We start from the raw sequence: 26,551 nt of genomic DNA, 5'->3' as shown, positions 1-26,551 counted from the left end.
CAAGTTTAAAATGGGTGAAAGACACATCCTACGCATTTTAGGAGCGTTTAGGAATCCCTTACCTAAGCGCTGGAATGGCGGCATAAAGCTGATTTAATTTGAATTATCTCGAAGGTGATGCAGCTGAGTGGAGAACAGCCCACGCAGAGGAACTTAATTATTGAGTTGACTTTGTGGAAACTAGAGTAAATGAACAGAGAGAGGCACAGTGTAGCAAACTATAAATGTAAATGACAGAGGAAATAAATTTATAGATTAGGAGTGCGCTGTGAATCGACAAGCCTTAGAACTACAGCTGTCCCAATAAGCTTGAACCACCAACCATCTGATCGAGAAGAACTGTGACACTTTCGAGTTGTCGATTACTTTCTTCCCTAGCCTGTACCAAGAAACGTTCCAGCACATTTATGGTACAAATCCAGCTGGATAAATTCAACAATCGTCCCTGTTGATTTTCTTCACAATTTTGGTGTGTGGTTTGGAAGAACATGAGCCTCTTAAACACAGCATTTTATGTCACAAGTGAGCCTATGCTTGCTACTTACAGACAGATACACTCAGGGTTTTGTAGACTGGAATTCTTAGCCCAGTGCTGGAACTGGGCATGTCAGCAGAGAGGCATATTAGCAGAGAGACACGCACTTATGACAGTGCAGTGTCCTATCTTAGAGTAAGAAGAGACCTTCCTGAGGTAAATCTTTGTACTACACGACTTAACACCAGTGCGGCCCCCTGACGTCATCCAAGATGGCGGCCATGACGTCAGCTGATCACGCGAGTACTGTTATCCAAGATGGCGACCGTGATGTCAGCTGATGACGTGATTACCGTTATCCAAAGTGGCGGCTTTTGGCGGGAAAGTGTCACCACCACCCCCCCCCCTTCCCTGGCGGGAAGTTTGAATTTTGGCGGGAAATTGAATTATGGGTTTCTATGGGTCCCCCCTTTTCGACTTTGTGCATGATAGTGCGTCATCCCCTTGGAAAATGGGCGGGAATGTTGATATTTGGAGGGATTTTTTTTCTCCTCTCACGTGACCAGAATTGGTCGCACACATTCAATCTTTGCTGAGTTGTCATTGTGGAACCATCGTGATGTGTTCTATCATCGAGATGAATGTGAAGGATAGAGCAGCTTTCAATAGCTGCAATACATGTGCGCATTCGAAGGAGGTCTGCAGCCACATTTCACTACCTGAGGTATAGAAGAGTATGATGTTGGTAGAGTGTAGGAGAAAGAAGCAGAAGAATTCAGTTCATCAGATTGCGACAGTGCAGAGAGATGGAGCCAAGATGTATGTTGTGTCCAATAAATGCTCATGTGCATGTGCAAACTGTCGCAATATTCAACATGAGGCACTCACTCTCCCAAAACGGAAGAGGTGGGCAGTTGATGTAAATTCGCTTCAGTGGGAGCATATTTGTATACGTGATATATATCATTGAAGAGCAGCTACTCATCCCTATCCTCGCGGCTGTTCGGAATGTGTTATATCGAGGAGCTATTGAGTTTAACAGCCTTGTTTCCTGTAAGTATACAGCCTAGAACTGCACCCATAGCCTCCTACATGTTGAATGGAAGCGAGCATTAATGCTTGAACATATGACGACGAAGGATATGGTCCTCCAAATAAATGCTTTGCAACGAGAGGACTAAAGATGCATTACACAACATATGCAAACATCTGTCTCTGCTGGAACTGTCTGTCATTTATAAAACCTACATATAAGCTCCCACCCCACAAGAGACAACTGCCTCTGATCCAGCAGACCACTGAGCTAGTTCGCGGGTTCAACACTAGAGGATGCTGCTATAGGTCACATGATCATGCAGTTAAAACAATAGGAGCACAGCATCATGATGATGTACGCATAAGGTGAGCCCAGCAGCTGCTCAAAATCTATCGTCGTCAGTCAGTCACTCAGCCAGGATGATGTAGCGCCAGTTAGCCCAGCAGAACAGGAAGAGGAAGTAGCAGACAAGTAAATATCTACTTTGCTCTATTATTATTATTTCTGTAGCAGCAACATATGATGCTGATGATTATTCTTCTCTCTCCACCAGAGGTATCCATAGAGTCCCCCTCGAGCCTGTCGGGATCAGCAAGTGTCAGCAAGATCCAACCTGCCGCCACAAGCAAGTTCCACCCCATCAGGAGCCACACCCATGGCACTGGCAAGATCCAACCTGCCAGGACTGGCAAGTTCCATCCCATTGAGTCCCACATACGCGGTGGCACCAAGCTCCAGCCTGTTAGAGTTGGCAGGTTCCAACCCACAGAGATCCACATCTGGGGCATCAGCATGGTGGATCAGGATAATGAGACTATTGTCTGTGCTGCTCAATACTGTCGACAGTGCAACATCGTACTGGGTTCCATCGTGTGCACCGTCCATTGCACCAAGTGCAAGAGACATTCCAGCATCAGTGCTAGAACAGATGGTTAACCGTGCTGGTATGGATATTGAGGATGAGAAGCTATCCACCCCCATATAGGAACTGAAGTTTCACAAGATGGTGACACATCAGCTGTGTTAGTGCTCGAAAATATGCCAAAAAATATTAAAGTGCGTTTATCAGACTATGAGTGGGATGAACTCTGTCACACAAAAGCTTACATTAAGAGGCGTATGATTATGGAACATGATCTGGCCCAATCTTACCAGGACATCTACTGTGGAGGCCTAACTGTGAGTATATTATCAATGTATCATGATGCTACACTAAAAGTGCCGATGGGCAGAGTATTTACATGCAGCACTGAACAGTTGATAACTTGTTCCATCTGCACTCAGTGATAACTACTACGATGTTCAAGATGTATACATTGATATCATGAACTGGCTTCGCACATGCAGTATTCACATAGAAGATACAGATCACTGTTTTAGTACCTGTGTAAGTACAGTGCCGAAGCCTCACGCTATTCGTTGAATAGGCGTGGAAAATGTTGAAATTAAATTTACTAGTGGAATACCAGACCCCTGCAATGTGATATACGTGCAGAATTTGAGGGATATAAGTAGCAGTTATTTTCCAAATACTGCACTGCTGCTGGACCGATTTAAAAGAAAAGGAGCAAATGATTTTTTGATGGTAATAATGCTATGTGTAATTGTCAGTGGTGAATAAAGATATTTTTTATCTCAAATTTGTGTTTGTGTTATTTCTCTAGAAAAAATGACCCTTCCTGTAATGTCGCATGTGATTACACACATTTTCTTTCTTTATATAAAAGCATGTTGCAAGCCAGGACCTAACAGAGCAGGTATCATAGCAGGATGGATGAAGTACCCTCTCCACGAGGACTTTGTTGTAGGTGACTGGTCCTGTGATAATGAAGATCCAGAGAAGAAGAGTAAGAAGAATGGAGTGCTCCTTCCCCTACAGCATACGGGCTATAATTGTAGGTCCCTCCAACTGTGGCAAGACAAATCTTCTCATGGCTGTGCTAACAGACATTGATGGAGTTCACTTCGAGCATGTCTACATAGTCTCCGGAACACTATTTCAACCCAAGTATCAGTTACTGCAGAGATTATTAGATGGTGTAACATACAGGGCATTTAGTGAAAGCGAAGATATCCCTACACCTGAAGAAGTAAAGCCAAAAACGGTCTTCATATTTGATGATGTAGCTGTTGAAAAGCAGGACCAGATCCGTATACATTTCTGCTTTGGTTGCCATATGGATGTTGACGTATTTTATCTGAGTCAAACATATTCCAGGATCCCAAAACAGTTGGTTAAGGATAAGGCCAACCTCGTTATAGCATTCAAAGAAGACAATGTCAATTTAAAACTCATTTACCAGGCTCATGTGGGAACTGACATGTCGAACAATGAATTTGTAAAGATATGTGGAGATTGCTGGAATCACTCACAGTATGGGTTTCTCATTATTGATGAAACTCGAAAACTGAATGGTGGTAGGTACAGCCGGAACTTCCAGGAGTTTTTCCATATGCAATCGTACAAAATAGGTGAATGCATCAGTATACTCTACACCATGGACAAGTTCGCACACATGTCGGGCACTGAGTCTGAGAGGTTAGGTTTACATAGACAAAATGCTCGCAAGTATACTCATACGAAATTTCAAATTCTTGAGGGAAGACTCAACAAACTCGGTAAGGATGTAAGGGAATTAAGAGAAAATTAGAAAGTTTATGCGATTGACCAATACTGGCTAGAGGAAAGAATTAGCGCAATTGAGACGAAAATAGAAGATGAGGCTCTTATTATTGAGGTGGAGGGGAGGAGGATCTGGGAAAGAAGGAGAACAACAGCATATATAAAGCCTTGCGATGTACAGAGCTCCGATTAGTGTGCGTCAAGATGTCGACTAAACATAAAGTCATTCATGCACATAAAGCTGTTCGAGAGAAATTACGTTTGTTGAGGATGAGGAATATTGAGTGGGAGCAAACACTAACAGAGACATTTCAACCTGATACAGAATCTATCAGAAAGCTAGCATGATGAGATGATAATGTCGAGAACGATCCAGTTGCTGACTTTACTAACCAGTACACGACAATGGTAGATAGAACATTCGGTGCCAGCAAGGAGAGACCGTACATGCTCGGCTCTCAATCTATAAGTGTAACCGATAGCGCTATACGGATTGGGGATAAAGAGTTTAAAAGAACATCTGGCTTAATGAAACTCAGTTTCGTAAGAGCGTCAAAAACTTAAAATACTCTGCCAGTGATCGCAAGGTGTATGGATAAATACTACAGTTGACGGAAGTACACAGGGTGTTACAAAAAGGTACGGCCAAACTTTCAGGAAACATTCCTCACACACAAAGCAATAAAATATGTTATGTGGACATGTGTCCGGAAACGCTTACTTTCCATGTTAGAGTTCATTTTATTACTTCTCTTCAAATCACATTAATCATGGAATGGAAACACACAGCAACAGAACGTACCAGCGTGACTTCAAACACTTTGTTACAGGAAATGTTCAAAATGTCCTCCGTTAGCGAGGATACATGCATCCACCTTCCGTCGCATGGAATCCCTGATGCGCTGATGCAGCCCTGGAGAATGGCGTATTGTATCACAGCCGTCCACAATACGAGCACGAAGAGTCTCCACATTTGGTACCGGGGTTGCATAGACAAGAGTTTTCAAATGCCCCCATAAATGAAAGTCAAGAGGATTGAGGTCAGGAGAGCGTGGAGGCCATGGAAATGGTCCGCCTCTACCAATCCATCGGTCACCGAATCTGTTGCTGAGAAGCGTACGACCACTTCGACTGAAATGTGCAGGAGCTCCATCGTGCATGAACCACATATTGTGTCGTACTTGTAAAGGCACATGTTCTAGCAGCACAGGTAGAGTATCCCGTATGAAATCATGATAACTTGCTCCATTGAGCGTAGGTGGAAGAACATGGGGCCCAATCAAGACATCACCAACAATGTCTGCCCAAACGTTCACAGAAAATCTGTGTTGATGACGTGATTGCACAATTGCGTGCGGATTCTCGTCAGCCTACTCATGTTGATTGTGAAAATTTACAGTTTGGTCACGTTGGAATGAAGCCTCATCCGTAAAGAGAACATTTGCACTGAAATGAGGGTTGACACATTGTTGGATGAACCATTCGCAGAAGGGTACCCGTGGAGGCCAATCAACTGCTGATAGTGCCTGCACACACTGTACATGGTAAGGAAACAACTGCTTCTCCCGTAGCACTCTCCATACAGTGACGTGGTCAACGTTACCTTGTACAGCAGCAACTACTCTGACACAGACATTAGGGTTATCGTCAACTGCACGAAGAACTGCCTTGTCCATTGCAGGTGTCCTCGTCGTTCTAGGTCTTCCCCAGTCGCGAGTCATAGGCTGGAATGTTCCGTGGTCCCTAAGACGCCGATCAATTGCTTCGAACGTCTTCCTGTCGGGACACCTTTGTTCTGGAAATCTATCTCGATACAAACGTACCGCGCCACGGCTATTGCCCCATGCTAATCCATACATCAAATGGGCTTCTGCCTACTCCGTATTTGTAAACATAGCACTGACTGCAAAACCACGTTCGTTATGAACACTGATAATGATAATGATTTTGGTCATTTCTAGGCAGACAGTCTGAATGAACGTAAGAACTTACTCTGTGTACGCAAACATTCTCGGAAACATAATTTCCCTCGCAGGTAAAATAATGGACGGCCGAGACTGCGTGACAAAGAGCATTCAAGTACACAGAAGAATGACAGTTTTAATTACAAGTGTTAGAACAGTCGAAGTATTTCGAAAGTTTTGCAAAAAAGAAACTTAACATGAATTGCTGAATAGATGATGAACATTTTTCGTTTTTGTATAGATGTATGTAGCTACATTCTTCATTCAACTGTCTATTATTCTTTTTGTTATGGCTGTGTATTGCTATAGTTTTACTGTTGTGTTTTCAAGCTCACATACTGGACCAGAAAAAAATAACTTAACCTTCATTCTACTCATTTAATATTTGATTGATAGTATGTATTAAGGTTTCTAGCTGCGTTGTAGTATTAGTAGTTTTGAAGATGTCAGATAAAATCTGTATAGGTTGATGATTTGTATTTAGGTTTTCTAGATTTTGTGGTGTTGGTGGTTTTGAAGACGAAAGAAGAACTCTATAGAGGTTAGTGACGATATTCCAAAATTAATATCAGGTTCAGATTAGGCAAAGTTGAGATTAAGTTACATTTCTTGTCTCATTCTCACAGAGCAGTGTTACGTTGCTGTGTGTATCACTGACTGTTTGGAATTTTATCTAGTCAGTCACGTAATTTATAATTTCATACAGATAACTAAAACAGAGCAGAACACAGTAGTTCTGAAGTGTCAGTGAATTGACTCTCAGAGAAGTCTACTATAATATTTTGTTTAATAGCTTACATTCCTAACCTTTATTTACCTTTCTTTAAAATAGAGCGTATGTGTTTTGTGTGTGACAGTTGTGCTTACCTCTAACACATAAGATGTCAATCCAGCATTTTGGTAGCAAATCTGTTTAATGAGGGGCAACGGCGTTTCTGCCACACGCAGATATACAGGTCTGTGCCATTCACTTCTTTTTCAACAGGCTAGTTAGATCAGACTTCACTTAAACTGTCAAAGAAATAGATACAGAACTAAATGTACAGAAAATATACAGATATTGGAACAAAATAGCACAGTTTTAGGACAAAATAGTGTAACTGAAATGATAGTACCTGCCTCACCATCACCCAAACTGGTGTGTCAGCTAACTTAACAATACGCATGTTTATTATGTAAGACTCTAAAGGTTACAATTTAGTGTTGGTAATGTAGAACATCTTCACTTACTTTCATTTTGAAAATTGATTTTGGTCACCCTTCTGACAGTCTTTAGTCTATAAAAGACTGTGCATTCCACAATTGCATTAATTCATCAGTATCTTTAAATGCTCCAATTTTATTTAATTTGTGATACTTTTACATGATTCTTATTTCAGAATATATATAGGAGTATGTCAACGCCTTGTGTGGTTATTGCAATTGGTGTAGTCAAAGTTAAATGCGTCCTTTATGGTCAGATGGTGGACAAAATCAGTTATCAAAATAAAAATTAGTGCAGCTGTTTATTGGATTGTTCAGCTGCTAACCAAGAGTAATATTCTTCAAACTGAATTCATCACATCATACTTAGGTCTTTCGCTCTGGCATGTGAAACACATACAAGCAAAGGTACCTGCAGAATTGTGCAGGTACTATGAGTGTCAGTTAGCGCCTGTATTTAAACCGAGAAATGTTCATCTCACGAAAATAAGTTGACCCTACAACAACGCCTTGTCGTCCTAATATGTGAACATAACACAGATATCAAGATTTCTGCTTTACACACGTGGGAAATATTACTTTTCAGATTATGAATAAACTGCAGAAAAATATTTTCTGTAAGATATTCTTATTTTGGGGAGAACTGTTTAAGTACAATGAAATAGGCTACTACAGCAGTTACCACTGATCCAAAGAAGTGTAGGTCAAGGAGGAAAAAGCCACAGACAGAGAAACGCAATTTTTCTATTGGGACTTTGAAGACGTCAGTTGCAGTCCACGTCCGCAACAACAGCCGTACTCTCGCCAGTACATGCCCCGTCTGGACAGCTTGTTGTACTGCAGAAGAACACACCCAGCATGCGACTAGTAGGTGGCCTGTTACAAGTAGCAGGTAGAGAGACAATTGCAGCTGTATCTCCAGTCTTATTTCTGGAGGAAGGAGTGATGCATGTACCACTGTGATCACGTACATCAGGCACACTATGACGACGGTGTTGTAGAGGACGGCCAGCAGCAACGCGGGCCCGAAGTGCAGCGAGCAGAGGCGTCCCGTTCTATGCAGGACCATCCTGGCGTGCTGCAACGTACGCAGGCCGTTCTCCGCTGACGCTGCCAGGTTTGGCGGCGCTGGTCGAGTCACCACCTCATCCAGGTCGTCCACGGAAGCGACCGGCGGCTGGACACTCCTCAGCATCAGCGCACTGACCACTCCCAGACGGCTGCGCGCCGTGAGTACTACTCCGAGGAACTGCGTGTGCCACAGCAGGGAGTAGGCTCCCAGGCAGAAGTAGATCGTAGCTGACGGGTGCCCCAGAATTCCGGCAGCAAAGCCAGCTGTTGGCACTGCAGCGAAAAGTGCAACTGTTCCCAATAAAACCAGTGCCACAACCCGCGTTTTCTTGTAAACTTTTCTCATGTATTCACCATCGACATGCGCCAACAAAGAGTCCACGTGTTCCAGATTTTGGACTATCTCGATCTGATAATGATTTCTCGTGACTGTAGAGCTGAGTAGCATTGAAGCAGGTTCCAGCCAATTAAGCCATGTGATTGTCATTTGCAAGTGGTAGGTCGCTGGCATATTGCGGTTTTTTGAGGGTATACACTTTTCATTATCAATGCAGTGCGTACCGAGTATCACGAGTGCACTTAGCCAAGAAGTCACTATAAGAATGTTGGTAACTGTTCTGAGTTTGGGTTTGGGAGACGGTTCGGCAGATATAGTGCTGTAACAGGTTACTGTAGCCAGACCGCATATTTGGTACGCTAGATACAATGGTCTGATGGCGTGTCTAAAACTGTGTTCATTTCTTGTGACGTTGCTAATAGCCATGTCTTCCCGAAGAACTGTTGCAAGACAGCTAATAAGAAATAAAAAGTTCAGCCATGTGATGTCGCAGTAAATCACTATCTCGTAATGACCAAGCAGCTTTTTTCTTCGGAAAACAGTTTGCTTTCAGTTGATATCCTGTTGCTGTCAAAGTTAATAACATTTCCCAGGACGTTGTTCTCGAGCAAAAGAGGAACACAGTCAGCAAGAAAAGAAACTATCCACTACACTGTTAACATCTAAAGTGTACCATCCTGATGTTTGCTTCAATCATATTGCACGCAGGCAGCAAGACAGTGTGGGGCTTCAAGATGTTCCTTGTAGCACCGATCGACCGTCACACGCGTCACTTAAGGAAATTAATCTTCATTCATTAGGGAATGTGCTTATGTCTATAGTGCTCGGAGCCTCAGAGCTTATCATGTCTAATTGCTACTGGATATTGTTTTCTCATTATGAGTATGCAGCTCTAATGGCTCTTCACAGAATTTGTTAGCGCTCACGATAAAACACTGATTGGCATCTTGTAGTTGCTGTTTGCATTCCATTCAGTGTACTTGTAAAGCTTGCTATGAGAGAGTTTCTAACTTTTCATAATACAATTTGCAGTGAATTATATATCTGTAGTGAAAGTGCTAGCTACGCTTTTGTATTGAAAATTCTTCACTTGACGCAATCTTTGCAGAAACAATGCATTGTTAGATCTTTCCGAACACAGGAGAATTTTTAGCTCTTTTTTCTTTTCGTCTTTTTCGTTGACATGATGTTACGAGTCAGGCGATTGATGAAGTCGTAGGTATACTGTCCGCATCCTCTTCGTTCGTGTCTCAAAGTATAAGTACCTCTCTTACGCGAATATCGCATTTTTATTTTTATTCCTCTAAAGGAATCTCTCACTGCATCAAACCAAATGCTGGCTGTTCTTTGGCTAACTTTGAAGGGAGATATCCTTTACACTGAAGTTCAGTGAACATCTTGGAAATAGTATGTGAAGACAAGCATCTTCAGAGTAACCATAAACTTATCGTTCTTTCATTTTATTGTTAATTCTGAGACAATCTATCATTTAGCGTGGCAAGACTTTTTTAAGGTACTGGAATAGATATAGAGGAGAATGTAATGGAACGACATTATAGGGAAACAGGAGCAAACCTCATACTTCCAACAGGATTATATCAGGGAAGTGCGGTATCACTTGTGACGTGGTGCTCCAAAAATGATTGACACATGTAAAATATCTTTAAAAAAACGTAATCTCAATTAATATCGGGTTCTTTCGTTCCAATACTAACTCATGCTCACCATTCACCATCACACACAATCCCTCATTCTAAAACAGTAAAGGCCGGCCGGAGTGGCCGAGCGGTTCTTGGCGCTACAGTCTGGAACCGTGCGACCGCTACGGTCGCAGGTTCGAATCCTGCCTCTGGCATGGATGTGTGTGTCTGGGTAATATAAAAATACAGTAAACACTATCTCTGTGTCACAACCAGCAAGCAGCACCACAGTAATACCTAAGATGACTTACCCATACTGGAGACATACTAAAATCACGTCGCTTTTAATGTTTAGGAATTAGATTTGTTATTTCACAGAACCTTAACATTTGAAAGACGTTCGTTTACACACTCCTTTCCTGATTTGAGGAGGGAACGAACATTAAGTGCGTGGATTAGTCTGAAATTCCTTTCTAACATCTTAAAATTAAAAAAAGGGTCAAGCGGGGTTTGACTGGAGTTGTTTCTAAGGTGACGCGGTATGATATGCTTCATTTGGACGAATTCTTACAGATATCAAGAACAGTAATCAGCCAACGTAAACTATTCTATTTGTGAAGAAACAGCTACGTTTCCGGTTTCCAGTCAGCAGGTTCGTCTACAGCCGGATATTCACATTCATCGTACGTCATGTGCTTAGAACTGGCCGTAAGGTCCGAGTTGATATATTCTTATGTCACACAGCGAGGGCTGATATTAAGAAGAAGGATTGCATTCTAGAAAAAAAAATACTTTTTTCCATCTGTCGATCCTATTTTTTATAATAAAAAAGAGAAACCGACATATGCAAAATAACTCTATTTTCTACGAATAAAACTTACGGATAATTCTCTGCGATAATTGTGCCAACTTGTGACGGAAAATCGTTACATTATGTTGTCTTTTAATAGACCTAACGCGGAACTGGAACAAGATAAAACGCTCCGTGTTGGGAGAAGTTAACTCTTTTGAACTGTTTAAGGTGGAGATCCTTTTTTTTATTTTCGGGACACGTCTGCCACTGGTAGACTTCATACTGAGCAGAAGATTATACCAGAAAGAAAACCTTTATGATCCTGAAAACCGTCCCATGCAGCGTACCTCGCACATCACGCACAATATAATCCTTTCTAGAGTGACTGCGTTGTCGTAATATTCTGTCAATGAACGGATGTTTGCCACCTGATTTACCTACGACTAAGCCCATGTTATTGTTCCATTTCATATCTCCAAAATTTGTCACACCCAGGTATTTGTACGAGTCAACCAGCCTTGCTGTGCTGGTACTGCGAAGGGGTGAAAGCAAGGGGAAACTACAGCCGTAATTTTTCCGAGGGCATGCAACTTTACTGTATGGTTAAATGATGATGGCGTCCTGTTGGGTAAAATATTACGGAGGGGACTACTCAAGAGGACGTCATTATCAGGAAAAAGAAAACTGGCGTTCTACGGATCGGAGCGTGGAATCTCAGATCCCTTAATCAGGCAGGTAGGTTAGAAAATTTAAAACGGGAAATGGATACGTTAAAGCTAGATATAGTGGGAATCAGTGAAGTTCGGTCACAGGAGGAACAAGACTTTTGGTCAGGTGAATACAGGGTAATAAATACAAAATCAAATAGGGGTAATGCTGGAGTAGGTTTAATAATGAATAAAAAGAAATAGGAGTGCGGGTAAACTACTACACACAGCATAATGAACGCATTATTGTGGCCAAGATAGACACAAAGCCCACGCCTACTACAGTAGTACAAGTTTATATGCCAACTAGCTCTGCAGATGATGAAGAAATTGATGAAATGTATGATGAAATAAAAGAAATTATTCAGACAGTGAAGGGAGACGAAAATTTAATGTTCATGGGTGACTGGAATTCGAGAGTAGTAAATGGGAGAGAAGGAAACATAGTAGGTGAATATGTAATGGAGCTAAGAAATGAAAGTGAAAGCCGCCTGGTAGAGTTTTGCACAGAGCATAACTTAATCATAGCTAACACTTGGTTCAAGAATCATGAAAGAAGGTTGTATACATGGAAAAATCCTGGAGATACTAGAAGGTATCAGATAGATTATATGAAGGTAAGACAGAGATTTAGGAACCAGGTTTTAAATTGTAAGACATTTCCAGGGGCATATGTGGACTCTGACCACAATCTATTGGTTATGAACTGTAGATAGAACTGAAGAAACTGCAGAAAGGTGGGAATTTAAGGTGATGGGACCTGGATAAACTGACTAAACCAGGGGTTGTACATAATTTCAGGGAGAGCATAAGGGAACAATTGACAGGAATGGGGGAAAGAAATACAGTAGAAGAAGAATGGGTAGCTTTGAGGAATGAAGTTGTGAAGGCAGCTGAGGATCAAGTAGGTAAATAGGTGAGGGCTAGTAGAAATCCTTGGGTCACAGGAGAAATATTGAATTTAATTGATGAAAGGAGAAAGTATAAAAATGCAGTAAATGAAGCTGGCAAAAAGCAATACAAACGTCTCAAAAATGAGATCGACAGGCAGTACAAAATGGCTAAGCAGGCATAGCTAGAGGAGAAATGTAAGGATGTAGAGGCTTATCTCACTAGGAGTAAGATAGATACTGCCTACAGGAAAATTAAAGAGACCTTTGGAGAATAGAGAACCACTTGTATGAATATCAAGAGCTCAGAAGGAAACCCAGTTCTAAGCAAAGAAGGGAAAGAAGAAGGGTGGAAGGAGTATATAAAGGGTCTATACAGGGACGATGTTCTTGAGGACAATATTATGGAAATGGAAGAGGATGTAGATGAAGATGAAATGGGAGATATGATACTGCGTGAAGAGTTTGACAGAGCACTGAAAGACCTAAGTCGAAACAAGGCCCCGGGAGTAGACAACATTCCATTAGAACTACTGACAGTCCTACAAAACTCTACCATCTGGTGAGCAAGATGTATGAGACAGGTCAAATACCCTCAGACTTCAAATAGAATATAATAATTCCAATCCCAAAGAAAGCAGGTGTTGACAGATGTGAAAATTACCGAACTATCAGTTTAATAAGTCACAGCTGCAAAATGCTAACGCGAATTCTTTACAGACGAATGGAAAAACTGGTAGAAGCCGACCTCAGGGAAGATCAGTTTGGATTCCGTAGAAATATTGGAACACGTGAGGCAATACTGACCTTACGACTTATCTTAGAAGCTAGATTAAGGAAAGGCAAATCTACTTTTCTAGCATTTGTAGACTTAGAGAAATCTTTTGACAATGTTGACTGTAATACTCTCTTTCAAATACTAAAGGTGGCAGGGGTAAAATACAGGGAGAGAAAGGCTATTTACAATTTGTACAGAAAGCAGATGGCAGTTATAAGAGTCGAGGGACATGAAAGGGAAGCAGTGGTTGGGAAGGGTGTGAGACAGGGTTGTAGCCTCTCCCCGATGTTATTGCATCTGTATATTGAGCAAGCAGTAAAGGAAACAAAATAAAAATTCGGAGTAGGTATTAAAATCCATGGAGAAGAAATAAAAACTTTGAGGTTCGCCGATGACATTGTAATTCTGTCAGAGACAGCAAAGAACTTGGAACAGCAGTTGAACGGAATGGACAGTGTCTTGAAAGGAGGATATAAGATGAACATCAACAAAAGCAAAACGAGGATAATGGAATGCAGTCGAATTAAATTGGGTGAAGCTGAGGGAATTTGATTAGGAAATGAGACACTTAAAGTAGTAAAGGAGTTTTGCTATTTGGGGAGCAAAATAACTGATGGTCGAAATAGAGAGGATATAAAATGTAGACTGGCAATGGCAAGGAAAGCATTTCTCAAGAAGAGAAATTTGCTAACATCGAGTATAGATTTAAGTGTCAGAAAGTCGTTTCTGAAAGTATTTGTATGGAGTGTAGCCATGTATGGAAGTGAAACATGGACGATAAATAGTTTGGACAAGAAGAGAATAGAAGCTTTCGAAATGTGGTGCTACAGAAGAATGCTGAAGATTAGATGGGTAGATCACATAACTAGTGATGAAGTATTGAATACAATTGGGGAGAAGAGGAGTTTGTGGCACAACTTGACAAAAAGAAGGGACCGGCTAGTAGGACATGTTCTGAGGCATCAAGGTATCACAAATTTAGCATTGGATGGCAGCGTGGAGGGAAAAAGTCGTAGAGGGAGACCAAGAGATGAAAAAACTAAGCAGATTCAGAAGCAAGTAGGTTGCAGTAAATACTGGGAGATGAAGAAGCTCGCACAGGATAGGGCAGCATGGAGAGCTGCATCAAACCAGCCTCAGGACTGAAAACCACAACAATAACACAACCGATTCTAATTGTAACTCACTCATATTGCAGTCACATGATACTACGTCCTTTCGTTTTGTGAAGTGCAAAATTTTATAGTGTGAACACTTGAAGCAAGATGATAACCTTTGCACCACCTTTAAAACTTACGAATAACTCACTGAATATTTGCGAAGCTTTTCTTAGGCAGTATTACACTATAGACAACTGCATCTTCTACAAAAAGTCTGAGGTTGCTGTTAATACCGTCTGCAAGGTAATTAACACATAACATGAGCAGCAAGCGTGCCATCAATATTCCGTGGGGCACACATGAAGTTCCTTCTACATCAGTGAACGGCTCTGTAACTAAGATACTGTACTGTGCGCTCCCTATTAAGAAATCCTCAGTTCAGTCTCAAGTTTCTTTTGATACACCATCGATCGTATCATCACTCTTTCAATAATTAGCCTGTGGGTGCTGCTGAGTCAAATGATTTTCAGTAGTAAAGGAATACTGTATCTGTGTGACTATCTTGATCCGTGGCAGTCACGACGTCACATGAGAAAAGAGTAAGCTATGTTTCGCACGAGCAATGTTTCCGCAACCACTGCTGGTTGCCCTGGAGGCGGTCATTCTGTTCTAGACAAGGCATTGTTTCTGAGTTGAGACTACTTTCTAAGATTCTTCATTATTACACTACTGGCCATTATAGTTGCTACTCCACGAAGATCACGTGCTACAGACGCGATATTTAACCGACAGGAAGAAGATGCTGTGATACGCAAATGATTAGCTTTTCAGAGCATTCACACAAGGTTGGCACCGGTGGCCACACTTACAAGGTGCTGACATAAGTAAAGTTTCCAACCGATTTCTCATACACAAACAGCAGTTGACCGGCGTTGCCTGGTGAAACATTCTTGTGATGCCTCGTGTAAGGAGGAGAAATGCGTACCATCACGTTTCCGACATTGATGAAGCTCGGATTGTAGCCTATCGCGATTGCGGTTTATCGTATCGCGTTGGTCGACATCCAATGACTGTTAGCACAATATGGAATCGGTGGGTTCATGAGGGTAACACGGAACGCCGTGCTGGATCCCAACGGCCTCGTATCACTAGCAGTCGAGATGACAGGCATCTTATCCGCATGGCTGTAACGGATCGTGCAGCCACGTCTCCATCCCTGAGTCAACAGATGGGGACGTTTCGAAGACAACAACCATCTGCACGAACAGTTCGACGACGTTTCCAGCAGCATCGACTATCAGCTCGGAGACCATGGCTGCGGCTACCCTTGACGCTGCATCACAGACAGGAGCGCCTGTGATGGTGTACTAAACGACGAACCTGGGTGCACGAATGGCAAAACGTCATTTTTTCGGATGATTTCAGGTTGTGTTTCAGCATCATGATGGTCGGATACGTGTTTGGCAACATCGCGGAGAACGCACATTGTAAGCCTGTATGCGTCATCGCCATACTGGCGTATGACCCGCGTGATGGTATGGGGTGCCATTGGTTACACGTCCCGGTCACCTCTTGTTCACATTGACGGCACTTCGAACAGTGGACGTTACATTTCAGATGTGTTACGACCCGTGGCTCTACCCTTCATTAGATCCCTGGGAAACCCTACATTTCAGCAGGATAATGTATGGCCGCATGTGGCAGGTCGTGTACGGGCCTTCCTGGATACAGAAAATGTTCGACTGCTGCCCTGGCCAGAACATTCTTCAGATCTCTCACCAACTGAAAACGTCTGGTCAATGGTGGCCGAGCAACTGGCTCGTCAAAATACGCTAGTCACTACTCTTGTTCAACTGTGGTATCGTGTTGAAGCCGCATGGACAGCTATACCTGTGCACGCCATCCAAGCTCTGTTTGACTCAAGGCCCAGGCGTATCAAGGCCGTTATTACGGCCAGAGGTGGTTGTTCTGGGTACTGATTTCTCAGGATCTGAGCACTCAAACTGCGTGAAAATGTAATCACATGTCAGTTCTAGCATATTTGTCCAATGTATACCCGTTTATCATCTGCATTTCTTCTTGGTGTAGCAGTTTTAATGGCCAGTAGTGAAGTTTGTTGAACAAAGAAACATTTTATTTTTGATGATATCGATTGAGTTTTTAGGCCTCTAGCAAAAATTAGGCCTGTGACATGTGATGTGAGGCACAGAATTCCAAGATTATACAGAATACCGTGTCCGTGTGAACTGTTTTATGTTAGACAGACAGTGCGCAGTATCGAACTGCACTGTATAGAACATGGCGTTTCCGCCTACAGTATCCCGAGAAATAATCTGTAGCAAAGCATGAACTTAAAAATGGACATTGAATTGCATTTGACGAAACAACTACTACTAAAAAAAGAACAAATGTTTTCTGGGATACCTCCACAAAATAAGTGACCGAGATTAATATTTCTGAAAACGCCTCAATAAACACCACGGTCTGCGGAAATGCACAGCTTGGGACCTGGCCATCGGAAGGTTGAAACAGGCGCGGTAGTCGCGCCGCCAAAACAATATTACCTCAGATGGCACCAATGACGCCACAGGATGTAGCGCCGCTGTATAATGACGGCAGCGGCAACCGTACTTTAGTCACCACTTCTCAATGGTCGAAGAGTACTCATGCAACTGGAAGCCAGAGAGAGATCTGTCAGTGTATACCGACCCGAAATTATGCTTTCCATTTAAACCTTCTGTTTGTTTTTGTTGGCTTTTGTATTTTGGTAATTATTATCGCTACTGCTGCCTCATGGCCACTGACACCAGTATAAATTTAGACTTCCTGAAATACTTTAGATTTATTTGTTGCCATTAGATCTGATATTTCCATCATCATCAGGCTTCCGTACTATTTGTTGTAGGCAGTTTTCAGAGAAGGCGTTTCATATTGTTTCACAGGACTTCTTATAACGTCCACCGATTATAAAACTGTAATAATCTCAGTTGGTTGCTGGATCACGAAAGTCTTCTTCTGTCGTGACACTGAGGATCGTAAGTACTAGCGAGCTGAGAATGATCCTAAAATTGTAGATCACATGTGGGGGAGAATCTGGCGGTCGACAGTAGAAGGTAGCCTGCGATGGGTCTTATTTAGGGCTGACTGATTTACATTAGTCAATGTTTAAAAGAGAGAATTCTGATATCCACCATCCTCAAGAGGGTGTACACCGATACTGTGGAGAAAGGGAGAGTGGAGAGAGTGTGTTGACCTCTGCCTACACCCTGGGGGAACCACCAAGCCAGAATTGCGAAGCACTGATATGCTCAGAACTGTGTGAAGATGGTATCTGTTCCTTCGGACATGTCCGAAAGAAAAGATACGATTGATGATCTAGCATCTCCCAAAGAATGAAATAACAATGAAATTTAGCCCATTAGCTGCTTACAGGCCTTGATAAATATCAACGGAGAATGTAGAAAATGTGTGCCCCGACCGGGACCCAAACCAGGGATCTCCTGCTTACGTGGCAGACGCTCCGTCCGACTGAGCCATCGAGGACACAGAAGATAGTGCGACTGCAGGGACTTATCACTGGCACGCTCCCCGTGAGTCCCACATTTCCAACTTACTGTCCACACACTACATTTGTAGTGCCCCTGCCCACTATAGTCATCCCTCGCAGCAGTCAATCTACCAATTCCCGTGAGTTTGAGCAATATGAGTGCATCCACACTGAAGATCATTGGTCGGTATGCCTTATCTATACGAAGGTGGTACCTGTTCTTTCGGACATGTACGAATTGAGTAATGAAAATGTAGTCTTGTCGGCGGGACAATTTATGCTACATGTACAGTGTGGTCCATTGATCGTGACCGGGCCAAATATCTCACGAAATAAGCGCCAAGCGAAAAAACTACAAAGAACGAAACATGTCTAGTTTGAAGGGGGAACCAGATGGAGCTATGGTTGGCCCGCTAGATGGCGCTGCCATAGGTCATACGGATATCAACTGCGTTTTTTAAAAATAGGAACACCCATTTTATTACATATTAGTGTAGTACGTAAAAAAATATGAATGTTTTGGTTGGACCACTTTTTTCGCTTTGTGTATTATTCACAAATGTCTAAGTACGTGGTATCATGTAACATTCTGCCAGTGCGGACGGTATGTGTTTCGTGATACATTACCCGTGTTAAAATGGACCGTTTACCAATTGCGGAAAAGGTCGATATCGTGTTGATATATGGCTATTGTGATCAAAATGCCCAACGGGCTTGTGCTATGTATGCTGCTCGGTATCCTGGACGATATCATGCAAGTGTCCGGACCGTTCGCAGGACAGTTACGTTATTTAAGGAAGTGTTCAGCCACATGTGAAACGTCAACCACGTGCTTCAACAAATGATGATGCCAAAGTAGGTGTTTTAGCTGCTGTCGCGGCTAATCCGCCCATCAGTAGCAGACAAATTGCTCGAGAATCGGGTATCTCAAGAACGTCGGTGTTGAGAATGCTACATCAACATCGATTGCACCCGTACCATATTTCTATGCACCAGGAATTGCATGGCGACGACTCTGAACGTCGTGTACTGTTCTGCCACTGGGCACAAGAGAAATTACGGGACGATGACAGCTTTTTTGCACACGTTCTATTTAGCGACGAAGCGTCATTCACCAACAGCGGTAACGTAAACCGGCATAATATGCACTATTGGGCAATGGAAAATCCACGACGACTGCGACTACTGGAACATCAGCAAGCTTGGCGGGTTAATGTATGGTGCGGCATTATGGGAGGAAGGATAATTGACCCCCATTTTATAGATGGCAATCTAAATGGTGCGATGTATGCTGATTTCCTACGTAATGTTCTACCCATGTTACTACAAGATGTTTCACTGCATGACAGAATGGCGATGTTCTTCCAACATGATGCATGTCCGGCACATACCTCGCTTGCGGTTGAAATGGTATTGAATAGCATATTTCATGACAGGTGGATTGGTCGTCGAAGCATCATACCATGGCCCGCACGTTCACCGGATCTGACGTCCCCGGATTTCTTCTGTGGGGGAAGTTGAAGGACATTTGCTATCTTGATCCACCGACAACGCCTGACAACATGCATCAGCTCATTGTCAATGCATGTGCGAACATTACGGAAGGCGAACTACTCGCTGTTGAGAAGAATGTCGTTACACGTATTGCCAAATGCACTAAGGTTGACGGACATCATTTTGAGTATTTATTGCATCACTGTGGTATTTACAGGTAATCAAGATGTAACAGCATGCATTCTCAGAAATGATAAATTCACAAAGGTACATGTATCACATCTGAACAACCGAAATAAAAGTTCAAACGACCTACGTTCTGTATTTTAATTTAAAAAAACCTACCTGTTACCAACTGTACGTCTAAAATTGTGAGCCATATGTTTGTAACTATTATAGCACAATCTATCACATAGCGAACAAAGTGGTCCAACTAAAATATTCATATTTCTTTATGTACTACACGAATATGTAATAAAAAGTGTGGGTTCCTACTTAAAAGACGCATTTGATATCCGATTGAACTATGGCAACACCATCTAGTGCAGGCTGTTCCAACCGAGCTCCAGGGAGCCGGAGCGCTCCGGAGCGCTCACTGCGGCAGCTCGGAGCCCGCGTGGAGGGGGAAAGCGAACTCACTGCCCCCTGGCCGCATGCTGCCGCAACTGACGCAATAATCCGTGTTCAATGACAGCTATGACTAGCCGCAGGAGCCCTGTACCTCTATTGGAGGTACCTTTCTATTCATTGAGAGGGATGGTCGTCCGCAGTGTCTTGTATGTCATAAGTATTTAATTCTGCGAAGAGGTACAACGACATTACACACGTCTTCACGCAGCGCACTACTATCAGGTAGAAGGCGTTGCACGCAGAGAACTGGTAGCCAGTCTTAAGAGCAACATACCAGGAGACGTAAGTTTAAAAACGGTTTCGTAATACGGAGGGTATCAAAACATGCAACATAGTTCGTGATCTGTAATGCGTTTATAATTTTCAGGTGAATGAGAGCGGAGAAAACACTATTGAATCTGCAATTCGAGCAAGCTACAGGGTCGCTCACATCATTGCGACGAGTGGCAAGTTGTTTTCAGTGGGACCACTCGTGAAATCGTGCATGGTAGCAGTTGCAGAATGTTTGTTTCCAAGGGGAGTGCAGGCAATTGAAGGGGTTTGCCTGTCGAAGCAAACAATGTCTCGTCGAATCCTGGACATGGCAGCGGATTTAGAAACACAGCTCAGGAAAAAGGCGGAGAGCTCTGTTGCATTTTCGCTAGCGCTTGACGAAAGCACCGATATATCGGACTGTGCTCAGCTTGCAGTCTTTGTGCGTGGTGTCGACATGGAACTGCAAGTAACTGAAGAACTCTTGGATGTGGTACCGCTCAATTACACCGCAACAGGACGTGACATTTTTGAAGCTGTTTGTGAATCAGTGGACAATATTAATTTGCCATGGGATAAGCTCCATTCTGTAGCGACAGACTGTGCACCACAAATGATCGGGCGTCACCAAGGTTTTGCTTCTCATTTGAAAAATAAACTCAGGGACGAATTCGGGAAAGACATTTTGACTTCATTGTTTTATTCACCAAGAGGCTGAAACTGTAGAGCTAGGTGGCATAATGAAAGATGTCGTGAAGTGTGTGAATTTTGTGCGGCTTCACGGTATGAATCATCGCCAATTCAAAGGATTCCTGGAAGATATGGAAGCGGAGTATGGGGATATACCTTACCACAGTACAGTTCGTTGGCTGAGTCGGGGAAAAGTTCTTGATGTTATCTTTGCCATTCGTGAGGAAATATCCCTTTTTTCTCGAAAAGAAAGGGGAAGAAATGCGTTTTCTGAAAGATATAAAATGGATATCAGACCTGGCGTTCCTAGCTGACATAACTATGCATATGAATAATTTAAATCTGTTATTGCAGGGCAAAGGGCAGCTAATCGTTGACATGCACGATCAGATCAAAGAGTTCATGGAAAAGTTACCTTTATTATAGAGGCAGATGAGTAATGGACATTTAACGTTCTTCAGTCGTCTTTGCTTCTTTAAAACTCCCTGAAGGTACTACATTCGGCGATTACCAAGCAAAGTTAAAGCAGCTCATCACGCCGTTTGAGACATGATTCCGAGACCTAACTAGTTTGGAAATGAAACTTTAGGGGTTCTGCACTCCTTTTTCAGTTTCCCCCAATGACTTGTCATCGTCACTTCAATTGGAGATTATTGATTTGCAAAATTCAGCTTTGTTGAAAGAAGGTACTACAACACGTTGGATTTGTCACGATGGTATCGTTCATTACAGCAAAAAACATTTCCCGAGCTTCACAACAATGCCACTCAGATCATGTGCATGGTTGGATCTACGTATTGTTGTGAGCAGCTTTTCTCAGCAATGAAAAGAGTAAAAAGTAAGGAACGATCGTTTCTTCAGGATGCAACAATGAAGGCCATCCTCCGCATTAACGCTGCTAGCACTTTGACGCCTGATGTTTCCGATCTTGTAATGAAACGAAAATGTCAAGCTACAGAGTCCCAATAAATTTAGTATGCCATTTCTTGTAAAACATTTGTTTCTCATTTAATTCCTAAACATCGCATTTCCTGGTGTAGCATGTCACCACGTCTTAGCAGCTAAGAATATGAGGTTGTCGATCTTGTAAGACGCAGCTGGCACATCAAAACGCTTGCCTTGCCGCCTGCCTCAGCCAGCCGTGCCACGTGCCGGCGTGCCGGCCCACTTGAATGGTCACAGCGAGCGACACGGCTCCCTGGAGCAGGGAGCGCTCCGCGGCTCACAACGGAGCCGACGAGGTGGAACAGCCTGATCTAGTGGGCCAACCATAGCACCTTCTGGTTTCCCCTTTCAAGCTAGACAAATTTCGTTCATTGTAGTTTTTTCGTTTGACGATTATTTCGCGAGATATTTGGCCCAGTCACGATCAATGGACCACCCTGTATAACGAAAGTACGATACTTAGTACTCTTACAAGCGTCGGCGATCCTGCCGATCTCTGAATGGCCAACCCACGTCACTGGGAGAGTGGTTGTAGTGTGTTGCTGTTGTATGCCGATTCTCGTCGAATGTTGGATTGAGGTGAGACACTCCGGCATGTCGGTCGACTAAACACGCTCGTGATTCTAAAACTCTCCCAAGTATGTCCGTCATAGTGCCCTGTCATGGCGCTGACAAAGATAACACCCGCATGTGCGATGACACGAAGTTGACACCAGCCTCTCCTATCACCAGTGAAGGTACGGAGGCTACTTTAGTATCATCTATAACTAGAAACCAGCAAACGCACTTAGACTTGACTATACCTACTCGGAAGCTCCAGAAGGGGTATGCACAATGCTCCAGGGCGTGCTCATATATACAGGAATCAACACGGGAGGCTGGTGCGGGGCAAAAAGGGCGCTCCCATCTCCTGGAACACTGTCCTAGGACTACAGCAGGTATACCGCAACTCTTGCAAATACACAAGTCCAGTCCAGCTCATACGCACAACGAAAACGATTACTTCCTCAGCGAAAAAAGGGCAGTCTCAACCCCATGGCAGCCCGAACAATGGGAATTTGATGCGCAACTCAGTTGGATTCTGGCCTTACGATGTTCTGCCGCTGGCCGGTGTGGCCGAGCGGTTCTAGGCGCTTCAGTCTGGAACCGCGCGTCCGCTATGGTCGCAGGTTCGAATCCTTCCTCGGGCATGGATGTGTGTGATGTCCTTAGGTTAGTTAGGTTTAAGTAGTTCTAGGGGACTGATGAGCTCAGCTGTTAAGTCCCATAGTGCTCAGAGCCATTTGAACCATTTGATGTTCTGCCAACTCCATAGTAACCGTTGCCTTACAGAATAAACATGTGTAAAACACAAAACCAAAATGGCAACCATGAGGGTAACATAACATATGAAAACAAATACTCTAACTACTATGACGTACCAAACTGAAAGCATGTGAGAAAACACAAAAAAGATCAGTTCTAATTTTAAAATCTGGCATGGTCGCAGGAACAAATTATTCCTGTATCATATTTAAATGTTGAGTCTCCTATCTGCACAGATATGACCGGGTGTAAGTCTTCCTTTGTTGTTTCTTTTTATTTCCTTTTTCAATTAAGATGTCCCTTATTTCCTCACGTTCAGTCAAGTATATGGTGTTATTCCCAAATTTCTTAGTGGGATTGGTTGGAACTTTTCCCGTTCTCGCCTGGAGTCAATTCCAAGCAGGAGTCTGATGACCTTTGCCATGAGACGGATTCTGTGGACGGAGTTCAGTGACACCGCCGCCCTGTTGAATTCTGTCCGCCCTCGCCAACTGACAGCCGCGTGCTGGTTGTATCCCGACTACGCCAGTTGCAGTCATACCGTTGTGCATTGTTACTCCCATAATACTGTTACTGGTGTTTTCCCGGTCGACCTGAGTTGCTCGCTCCTCATTCCTACCATGTTAGTCATTTTGGTTCAAAATGGTTCAAATGGCTCTAAGCACTATGGGACTTAACGTCTGAGGTCATCAGTACCCTAAACTTAGAACGACTTAAACGTAACTAACCTAAGGACATCACACACATCCATGCCCGAGGCAGGAGTCGAAGCTGCGACCGTAGCAGCAGCGTGGTTCCGGACTGAATCGCCTAGAACCGCTCGGTCACAGCTGCCGACGTCATTTTGGTCTTTCTGTCTATTATTATTCTCATGGCGTTACTGATTGTTGCCCTCGTTGTTTCTTCTCTTACCTTGCGTTCCCTTTTTCTCGTATATAAATTCTAATTCGTAGAGCAAAATCTTAAAGGACTCTATATTGTCTTCGCGCCTTTCCACTAGCGCCTGCTGGTACGTCAGCAGGCACTTACAGAATCAGAGACGGATTATCTCGGACGGACTACGTGGTGCTTCCGGGAACTGATTCTTTTTGATGAGGGCCTCAAACATTTTAACCGTTCCTTTGTAACCTGGTGATTCAAAGTGCGGCAACATCAAAAGTTCTTGTTTAACACAATCTTGTATTTCTCGTAACCGGTAGTTACCGAGAAATGCTTCTTTAAATTCTTCGAAAGTTCTGCTCCGAACTGCAAGGTTCCTCATTTTTTGTGGCCGACCCTTCTGTGTAGCCACAGATAAATTCAAGATTTGCTGTGGGAGACCTCGAAGAAGGCCGTTTCAGCAGCGAGCATGTTGTTAATCTCTCAACGAACGGAGTGAAAATGTTTCTGGTCGAATATTGTTTCGTCCCTCGCGCTTACAGTTCTTACAAAATCCGTCATATACAGGGTGTACATAAAGTCTGGGAACACTTTCAATTATTTATTGCACAAGAACTAAACATTGTACAGATGTCATACATAATTCATTTTGAAGAGAAACTCTGAAAGTTTTCTTTTACAAAAATTCGATATGCGAACGATGAGTGACCCGACAGACGTAAATACGGTAATCGAATTCTTGCCATACCCGTCCCAGTACGGTGGCATCGTCGGCTGTGGCAGTCGCTTCCCGTATTCTCTCCTGGAGCTCTGCTACATCACGTGGTAGAGGCGGTACGTACACCAGATCTTTAATGTGTCCACACAAAAAAAAAAAACTCATAAGGAGTGAGATCTGGTGATCGGGGAGGCCATTTCATGAAACAACTGTCCCCCTTCTGTAGCTCGGCCGCCATGTTTGCGACTAGCGCTGACTATCGGCAAATTACCAAACTACGCTGTGGCGGAATACATGAAAAAAACAAAAACCTTTTTTGGTTTCTCTTCAAAATGACACATGTGTTTCGTTCTTGTGCAATAAATAACTGAAAGCGTTCTCGGACTTAATGTACACCCTGTATATTTGCTGCAAATGACGTGACATCTCATGTCTCTTGTGACGGTTTAATCCATCCAACTCTCCAGGTATGGTTTCGCCTCTTGGAGTGAGGCTATCACCCGTATGTATACTTGCCGCGCTCTGACAGGTGGCCTGGGTGTGGCTTCCGTGTGCGGAGCCCGACTGCTGCCTCTGTACCATTCGGGTCCCACGTATGTGTATTTGAGCAGTAAGATCTGTTCTGGATGTTATTGCCTTCAGTGTCTGCTCAACAAGAGCTAAACGATCGTCCATTTCGGAGATGTTTTCTTTACATTTGGCAACAACCCTCTGTCCACGTGCCAAGCCTTTGAAACACATGTTTGCCGTCGACCTGGTCAGCTTTGCACAACTGTCCAGCACAAGAGCGATATTCTTAGCCCCTGGTGCCTCTATTCGGGTGAGATGTGCGTTCTTCTATGTCTCTGCACTAATTCCGTGTACTTCTGTGACTTCGTTCCCGAACTCTTCTATGCTTTCAGTGATTTCGTTCATTAATTGTTCCGCCTCACGCTGCCGTTTCTTTTGTGCTCCTTCTACCTCCCGTTTTCGTGTCTTTCCTGCTTCTTCTGCCTCCTGTGTTCGTGTCTTTTCTGCTTCCTCAATCTGGTTCTTTATCCGACCAACGAGAGTGGTCACCAGATAAGGTAGTGATTCACAACGTATGCCTGTAATTGGTGATGCGATCGATGATTCGCCAGCACCATAGCACTGGCATCGCATGATCGGTCTATCTTCTGTCTCTTTTCCTAATTTTAACAGTGGGTTCACAATGCTCCTATCATCGTCATAGCCTGTCTCCTCTCTACTATCACATGCCAGTTCCTGTCCGTCGTCATCGATTGGTACTGAATGGCTACAGTTGTAGCATGTCGCAGTCTGCCATGTGGGAAAGCATGACGATTCGTCCTCAGAAACGTCCTCGTCCATATCATTTATGTGCTCCTTATTGCTACGAGATTCTAGTCCTTGCATCAACCTTAGTCAGCTTCTTGTTAGGATTCCTGCATTACTGGCATGTCACCACAAGACAAAAAAAACTGTTTCGCTACAA

Source organism: Schistocerca cancellata, chromosome 1 (assembly GCF_023864275.1).
Source record: "Schistocerca cancellata isolate TAMUIC-IGC-003103 chromosome 1, iqSchCanc2.1, whole genome shotgun sequence".
Taxonomy (NCBI): Eukaryota; Metazoa; Arthropoda; class Insecta; order Orthoptera; family Acrididae; genus Schistocerca; species Schistocerca cancellata.
The sequence above is the reverse complement of the archived record's forward strand: the minus strand, read 5'-3'. Positions refer to the sequence as shown.